This window comes from Apis dorsata, unplaced genomic scaffold, assembly GCF_000469605.1.
Source record: "Apis dorsata unplaced genomic scaffold, Apis dorsata 1.3 scaffold_149, whole genome shotgun sequence".
NCBI classification, from domain to species: Eukaryota; Metazoa; Arthropoda; class Insecta; order Hymenoptera; family Apidae; genus Apis; species Apis dorsata.
In genome coordinates, this window is record NW_006263440.1 from 1,073,603 (window position 1) to 1,082,602 (window position 9,000).

Genomic DNA, 9,000 nt, shown 5'->3' on the forward strand with positions numbered 1-9,000 from the left:
TTGCATCTCGTAAGATTCAACCCCACCTCTCACCCTCCCCTCTACTCCCGTTTAAAACCCCTAGCAACGAATCGAGACTAACCCAGCGAGACTAAACCCCCTCCCCGACTCTGATTTTCTGATGACGGTGCGCGCCGGATAATTATTTCTCGGTCCACGGCAATGAGAGCTTTCCAACCGGGATCATCTGGGAACATCTCGATGAGGAGGCTATGCCAGCCTCGAGGGTAAATACGCGATCGCATCGAGTGGTATTATTCGGTTGGGAGGAGTCATTCGCGTCTCGTCATACGCGAAACTATTATTCTTCCGTTCCTCGAGAAAAATGAGGAATAACAGTAAGAAAACACACACGAAGAAGAGATTATTTAATTTAACACGAATTTAATTTTTCTATTTTTCTTTCTTTTTTTTTTTTAATTTTTTAATAATGGTTAAAATAGAGAGATACGTAATTTAAAGCGCGAGCTTACCCCTAAAGATAAGTTTCTTCTTATTTATTTCGAAATCCCCTCTCGAGGGGAACGCGGGGAAGGATGGGGCACGGTGCTAACGAAGAATCATGTTACTTATCCGCGTGACTGAAGGTCGCCAGGGGTTCGAAGCAGGGGGCGCACTGGTAACGAGTGTGTCGCGGGATAAATGGGAGGGTCGACAAAAGGGAGGGATCGCGCGAGCAGTGGTGGTAGACGTGGCGCGTAACGAGGAGAAGATCACGATAGCTGGTGCGCGTGTGTACGACGCGCGTCCTTCCGGTCGGACCGCACGTTGTTATCTCCGCGATCCCTCGACTTCTTCTTCATCTCCTTCCTCTTCGGTCGGATGTCGACCCTCCCCTCCCCAGCAGCGGAAAAATATAACGTACAAACCGCATATATCCAATCTAGCGACAAATCCTTGCGGGGAGGGAGGGAGGATTGTCGTAAAAAGATGCTTCGTCGTCCCCCGTCATTTTCCGGGATAGCCGAGACGATGTATGTGGATACATTTCTTACCATCGTGTCACGAGCAAAAAATACCTTATTGCGAGACATTTGGACGTGGTAAGTTTTACGTGCTGATTTGTTGTCGCGATGCAGATACAGGATTTTACGATGTAAAATGTGAAATTTTTATCCTCTCGTAAAAAAGATATCTCGTAAATTAATAAAGCTTGAATTCAATTTTTGTTTAATATGGATCGAATCCACGATGTTTCCTAAAATCGTTTAATTATATGGTAGAAGGTTTCCAAGAATTTTCCATAATTTTCGAATAAAAATCATTCCCAAATATTGCCAATAGAGTGCCGTTCCCGACGAACCCTGCTGAAACGAACCCCAAAACAGGAACTGTTTCAGCAACAGTGTGTAAGTGCAGCCATTTCCCCGTTCCCCGATGGTGCAACTCGCACCATCACCGTTCGAAACTTTCACCCCTCGATCGAGAATCGCGCTCGAGTTTCGAATTCGAAGACTTGGGGATAGGGTAAACCGGTACAACGGGGAATTGGGTCTATGTGACGTAATGAAGGGGAATGAAGAGGAGGAAGAGGGAGGAGGGGGGGAGTGGCAATGTCCTGTGGCGTTTCGCGGACAGGCGCAAAGTGGTCTGCGAAGTAGTAGGGCCAAGTTTGACCCTTTTCGGATGCATTAAAGTTGGCCTCGCCTACAGGACACGCTGAACCTTGCAATGTCGGCGAGATTAGAGCAAGGATGGGTAGGAACGCGTTAAAAGAAAAGTTAACCCCGGAAGTTTGCCGCGCTAGCGCATCCATTAAATGCGAATAAAACGGAGTAACCACCGAAGAAGAAAGGGGAGAGGCTGGATTCGGGTAATTATAAATTATCGGGGAGCGGTTCCTTTGTTCACGTGCCTACTAAGCCTTGAGTAATTTAAACGAGATTATAACGGAACGATGGTAATATATTATACTAATTAGACGGGACGGTATTAATTGCACCGAGCAGGCTAAGAACCATCTGGATACCATCGTGTTTAGTGCGAGACTTTTTAACATTTTAACAACATTTGCAACATTTTTCCTCCGTTCCACTTTTCGTTCGTCAATTCTCCGAATTTTCCAATACCTAGAGTTAGGGGTAGATATCAAAATCGAAATTTCCTTATATAACGATGTCGGTTATATTACTCGCCATAACCATCCTCCTGATACCACATTATTATTGTAACCGGGGGTGTGGGGGTTACGGTTCCTTGAAATATAGAGAGTTTACCTGTACTTTATCGCGTTGTCATGTTCACCATTAACCAAAATTGCGGCGAGGCCATTTACCGCGAATGCTTCATCATCCCGAAAACGAGACAATATTACGACTTCGCGACCCTTCGATCGAAATCGTTTGTCAATTCGCTCCCGTGAATCCGGCTCGCTTTTTCCACGATTAAACCAATTCGTGTCCGCTTTAAAATTAACAACGGCATTATCGACCGGCCGAATTTATCAATTATGAAAAACTGGGAAATGGCGGGTCTTCCTCTCTCTCTCTCTCTCTCTCTCTTCCACTCTTTTGCAAATGAATCGTTCGAATACAAAGTGTGCTTTTATATTTAATTTTTCCTTAATGGAAATTTGCTACTGCATTGTCTGTTCCGAGTTACGCGATACATCGTGCAAGTTTGAATTTCATCGGGAAATGAAGAATTGTCGATAATATATTCGTTCGATTTCAGATCGATAAATATTATTGTATTTGTAAGCGCATATTTATAGCGCAACGGAATAAAAATATAACGAAATGAAAAAATTATGCGCGATATTCACGTTTCTGTTATTGAATCCAACCATATTTTATAAAGTCTAATTCGAGGCATGCATAATGTTGACAAAAATTATGTTCCCGAGAATGAAAATTTTCAGTTGAAAATTTAATTTATAATTTTACCACATGAAATTTCACGCGGACGCGCAATAAAAGGCGCATTACAGGGTCCCGGACGCCGTAACTAGTAACAGCAAAGTGGATTACTGGCAGGTTAGCAAGCGGTATGAGTTAATTAACAGCCGTTCGAACTTCAGTCTTCCAGAAATGTACCGCGTTATCGTTCCGACGTTCAACTTCATGGATATTTAATGGCCCTTTTAGTAACTGGTAAAACGCACTTTTACTGCTTTTTTTTCTTTCTTTCTTTTTTTTTTTTTTTTACCGAGTTAAAACGTTGTAACGTCGCTCGCCTCGCGGTGATCAATTTGATTTCTTAACCGATGGAGAAAAACGATGGGATATTAAAAATAAATAATCTCAAAGTTGTATGCCGATTCTACGTCAAAATAAGAGAAGCCAATCGTTATCGAACCATCCCCGCGAATCCTATAATAAGAAAAATCGGCCGTTTCTTCTTTACTTGCAAAACAGATCGCGGTTGCATCACGAGTCGAAGTTGTCGAAAGTTGAGCAGGCAGGTTGGCTGGCGAGACTGAAAGCTAAAATGTGGGAAACGTCGAAGTTTATGGATGAAAATTAAAGAGTTGGCCTAGACGAGCCAAGTAATTCCATCGAAAAAGTTGGTACACACGGTTGAAAGTGTTCCACTTAACGAAATTGCAAAGTAGCCGTCTCGAAAGAGATCGGCCAACTTCCGTGTCTTCGAACAATTTCGATACCGGCGCCAAATTATGCTTTTCCACTGATACCGGCCAGATAAGGTTGGCTTGTCTAATTAATTCCAACGACGTTCACGTTGGCTCTCGCGTTGCTCTAATGAGCACCCACGAGGACCAATTAAAAATTCCGCCTGCGAAACAATTAATACGTTAAAGCGTTTCTATGTACTATGTGTAACTAAGTGCACGACGTCTACCCTCGACTACTATCACCACTACTACTATCCTATCTCTATACTATCCATAGTTGACATTGGAAACAATTGCAATTTCTTTCGATTCGTGTATTTCAGGAACGAGATACCGATCGATACCGGGTTGTACACACAGAGGCGAATAAAATACGAGCAAATAATAGAGCGGTGAAATAAAACTACGCGGGGAGGAAGGAGAGCTCCATCTTCCAGAAACCTGTGTAAAGAATGAACTTGCGTGTATTTCATTGTTTCGGTGAAATGCAAATTTTTGTTTGCGCGTTTTTGCGGAATACCGTTGCCCTTTGTGCCATTGTAACGATACCACCCCCTCCCCTCGTCTCTTGGAAAATACTACCGGTCGTGTAGAGAGAATTGTTTGGAACTTTTCAAGTCTTCCACCCGCTTTTCTCGAGGAATATTGTCAGATCCTTTTGCCGGCTTCGGCCTTATTCCAAACGTGAAAGCTCGAAAGCGGCAAAGAATAGGAACGGATGAAGCAATTGTGATTGCAAGAATCGCCGTTTCTGTATTTCGCCATACATACGGAACGCTTTAAGACGTTCCTCTTTACGTATCGGGCTGTTCCCAAAAATTTTCCAACTCCCTTACGCACACACGGTTTCGAACTAGCCTCTTAGATTTAAGATCGAGCGGATCTTTGAATCATCCGAAGTAAACACAAGATGGGGTAGAATTCGGGTGAACAACGATTCAACGGGGACGTCACGTCCCACGCTGCGCTCCAGTTTGAAGTTGAGACCGGACGTGAACGTTTGCCCTATCCCTAAACGACAATTCTACGACACGATAATTCGCGCGAGGAACCGGCTCGTACGTCACAATTACCTTGGAAATGGTCGGGAACAAGCTCGTTGGAACTCTTGCAGTTACGATCGCGTAGCTGCGCCTTTTAGAAGCGGTCCCGGGTACCGAGTAATGGCCACCCACTAAATTCTAATAAATATCGGTAGACACGGGCGAGCCTGGTCCCTTCGTGAACGACCTAAGTGTTATTAATCGCGCAGCGAGCAAGGCAACCCTGCTAGCGTCTTCGATTTTAAACCACGGCGAGAATAACACGGTAACACGGGTCGAGTCGTTATTTTCAATCGCGGAAATGTTTATGTACCTCCTCCTCTTCGAGGAGGAACTCGGAGGAAATTGAAGGAATTACGATTGTTACCAACGCCGTGGATAGATACCTGCTAGCTAAAGTCGAGTCGATTTATCGTTTCTCTCTTATCGAAATTACGTACGCCATCCTGCAAACATTGGCAAATCGAGGCAACTACGAATACTGGTGGCGATCAAGATCGAGATCCACTTCTTCGCTTCGTACAACTTTCAACCTTGCCTTGTAAGATCCGACAATTCGGCCTTTCTCAAACGCGAATCAATCCTCGAATCAGACAATCAAAAGTTACACGAATTTCCGCGAGGATACTCATAAAATATGCGGTGTTCAATTTCCACTTCCCGTTTCTCATTTTCCATTTCTATTAGAATTCTCTTTCTTCGTTTCCCAGGGAGAAAGTTGGCCGGGCGAAGATAAAAGGGACGCGAAATTTCCGCCAAAAATCAGGGAAACGAGGCGGGCATGGGATAAAGTTTTCACCGTGAGGGTAATACATTCCAACCGAGCCTGTTTTTCCCCGGGAGAGGCGTCTGTTTCCGTTTTAATAATCCCAGTTTCTCGTGAAATAATTATAATACCTTTTCGGCCTGTTCCAGGGGAAGGGGAAGGAGGGAAACGTACTCCTACTAGCTATCTTCTCCACCCTTCCCTTCCCCCTGCTTCCATCCGAGTTCCGTCTCTTCTTCTCGAAGATAGGAAAAGCCGGTCGAGGTACACCGGTATATACCCTCCACTCGGAATTACCACGAATGAACTTCTTAATCTTAATAAACTTGAAGGTTCCCTCCCGCGCCTTCATCCACTTGCGCATCCGCCACCCTCCTCCACCCTTCCCCGAGTTTATCCGCTGTCAGTTGATTCACAATTCTCGCCTGGATCTTATCGCCGTGGATTCTGTAAAACCGTGTCATAAACGTTGGAGGGATGCGATGCGATGCGATGGCAGGCAAGGCAAGGCAAGGCCAGGCTAACCAACCAGCCGGTCTGTCCGCGTCGTGAAATATCGCCCTATCTTTCCGCAATACCATTAAGGAGACTGAAATTGCGTTCAAAGGGAAGGATCAGGGGAGAGAAGGGGAAAGAGGAGGAGATACCAGATATATATCTTTCTCCTATCTTTTCCCTCAAGATTTTCGTCTTTGACATGAAAATCGTTATCGATGGAATTGGTGTTGGTTCGATATTGGGTATGATTTTGTATGGAAATAGCATTTGCCCTAATATGTATCGAAAATATCCAAGATGCCTGGTTCCAGATTGTAGTCGTACTCCATGATATTGGTGAGACTCGGGTCACGTACCAAAATTTACATGCTGGAAATGGGTTGGGGCCGCGATTTGAAATCTTTCACCCGGATGAGTCTAGCTCTACACTTAAGAGTCTGATTCAGACTGTTCAGACGTTTGAATTTTATCTTATATAATTAGAGAAATTCGAATGAATCTTTTTTTTAAGTGTATTATACCGACACTTGGTATTTAACCCCATTTTGATATCACATACTCCGACTAAATTTAAACGGGAGATTGGATTCACAGAGGTATTAAGGATTAGAGGTAGCTGTATTTAATAGGCAACTCCGCCGCTAAATATCGTTCGCCCCTCTCCAAATCCTTCAAACTCGATCACAATATCCTCTCGTCACTCACGGATGTACATCTCGAGTATTCGAGCGAGTAATCCAATCCGATTGTTGCATGCATCCCGGAAACTCTCGGCGGAGTTCCAAAGTGTCCTTTGGAATCCTAATGGCGCAACATCTGATGTCACGTCTTACGAGTTTAGTCTATACGTGCCGCGTCGTCAGTCGGAGGAATATTCGACGAATCCATGGCTATTATTAAGAGAAACGCGATTCACGATTCGTTCTTTTAATTATCCAATTGCATTAGCGATGTTGTGCCTCGTTAGAGAACGATCTTCATCCTCTTGATCCTCTTCAACGTCGTGACGTTTAAAAATTTCTGGAAAAAGGAAAAGAAATTTGTTGATATCGTATTCTCGAATACCTTGTCGCCTTGTTATTTTCGTTATTAAGCTAAACGTTGAAAAGTGTTATCTCTGAATAATGGGTTATGGTGACCACATGGTTGTCCAATAGCCGAGAGAAGGGACGTAATCCCACAAGAGGCGAGTCATTGGGTCTGCAGCTTTCCCTCGGCCACTCTAATTCCCGCTTACCTCACCGTTAATTGAAAACTTTGCGATTCCGTCCCCGAGCAGATATTAACATTCATCCCGACCGGGGAACGTTGTCTAACGCTCTATCCATTAGGAATTACATCCATTTGCTTAACTCTGTCTCATCTTGCTTCGAAAACGAGCCACTCCTGTCCCACAGTTGTCTAGATGATTGTCGTAATATGGTTTACTGGTACGCGTAAAGATGATTTTAGGAAGCCTGGTTGATTCGATCATCTAAGGCAATTAATGTAACGTTATTAATAAAACTTGATAGCGAGCAAATTAATTTTATATATTTATTATTGTAATTTTATAATAAAGAGAATTCTATTAAATGTATAATTATAAACTGTTTCCATTATTAAATTTGTTTCAAAGATTAAAGATAATCACAAAGGAGTTCGTCGAATGGTTTATATAATTTTGTATCGAGGATCTCTAATTGAGTGTAGAGAATAATTGGATGTATCAAAGTTACGCAAAATTTTTGTAATTTAAATTTAGGAAGAAATTAGAATTAGAGTAGATATTTTGAAAGAAGCGCTCAAAATTTAGCAATACTCTAATATTCCAGAGTACATTTTAAATTGTAATTATGTTCTAGTATATAAGTATAAAGAACTTCAATTATTTAGAAGAATTTTGAATTCTTTTTAATTAAGTTAGCAAAAGTTCTTGAAAGTGTTCATCTAATCATCTCTTTCATAGAACTACATTCACTGATTTAATTTCTGCGAACTTGTGTTACTTATTTCCAGATTGAATTAAGTTTCTTTTCGAAAATATTTTTCGTTTATCGAGAAATTATATTATTTTCTATATTTATATATTTTAGAAAAGTGCATAGACAACTAAAAAAATTTTACAATTGACTTCACCTTTGGATTCTCTTTTTCCTTTTTTCTTCTTCTTTCTATTTTTCCTTATATTACATCGTCGCATAAATAATTGCAAAAGAATTTTTCAAACGAAGCAAAAATACTACTTTGAAAGACAGTTCGAGATATTCAAAAGTATAAAAAGATATTTCATCCTATTCAATTTCTATAGAATTAACAATATACCTATTCGTATATTAGCTGACGATTCCGGATGTCAATTACACGCGAAACGAAAAGGATCGTCGATGAGGTCGTTACCTCATTCTCGGTAAAGCTGGCCGATACTCGAAACACCTGGTATCGACCGGTCGTCGGCGTTAACGAATTAGCCAGAGGTGTAGTCAGCCTCGATTGGTTCGATAATTACATGTCAGTTACGAAAGGTTGCTATAATGTAGCATCTGTAAAGGTTGCGGTCGCGTTAAAGAGTCAAAACGTGACTGGGCAGCTTATTTAACCTCTCGTTTTCGTGGTTAATTCAGGATCCGTTCGTCGACATGAGCCATCTACTCGTGACTGGTGTATCGACGTGAATTTTTCCGATGAATCATTTATTTTAGCAAACTATCGTGAAACCGTCAAGTCAGACGTTTGAACTAAGTTAGATTTTCTTTCTTTCTCGACTCCTAAAAATAATTTATAATACAATTTACCATATTTAAAACTTTTTAGAGCATAAATTCTACAAATTTACTGCATTCACTTCACTACAAACTTTACCATAAACTTTACTGCAAATTTTAAAAAATTGCCAATCTAATTCAATAGAAATGTAAAAAATATAGTAAAGAGAAAATCTTCCTTTACCTTATATAAATCTTACTTTGTTTCATTATTACTAAATTACAGCATATGATACCTACAAAAAATTTATTGTTAGAATATTATCTTGTTTTTAAATAAATTAATTTATAATTATAATCAAAAATATATAATTAATAATCAAAATTACATTACCTTCATTACAATTGCATTGTAAAAATCCATAATTTGTTTCT

General features: G+C 41.1%; 1 protein-coding gene and 1 long non-coding RNA gene across 7 annotated transcripts in view; one reads left to right on the forward strand and one right to left on the reverse strand.

The window, feature by feature from the left end:
- The window catches only part of LOC102676723 (agrin-like), a 340,887-nt gene that overhangs the window by 179,452 nt on the left and 152,435 nt on the right, over positions 1-9,000 (forward strand). The gene's annotated exons all lie outside the window — the stretch shown is intronic.
- Positions 6,402-8,706, reverse strand: LOC116185284. Its single transcript, XR_004150095.1, has 3 exons — positions 8,186-8,706; positions 7,119-7,355; positions 6,402-6,901 (listed from the first exon to the last, which is right to left on the reverse strand). It is a non-coding gene; the product is annotated as an uncharacterized LOC116185284 (long non-coding RNA).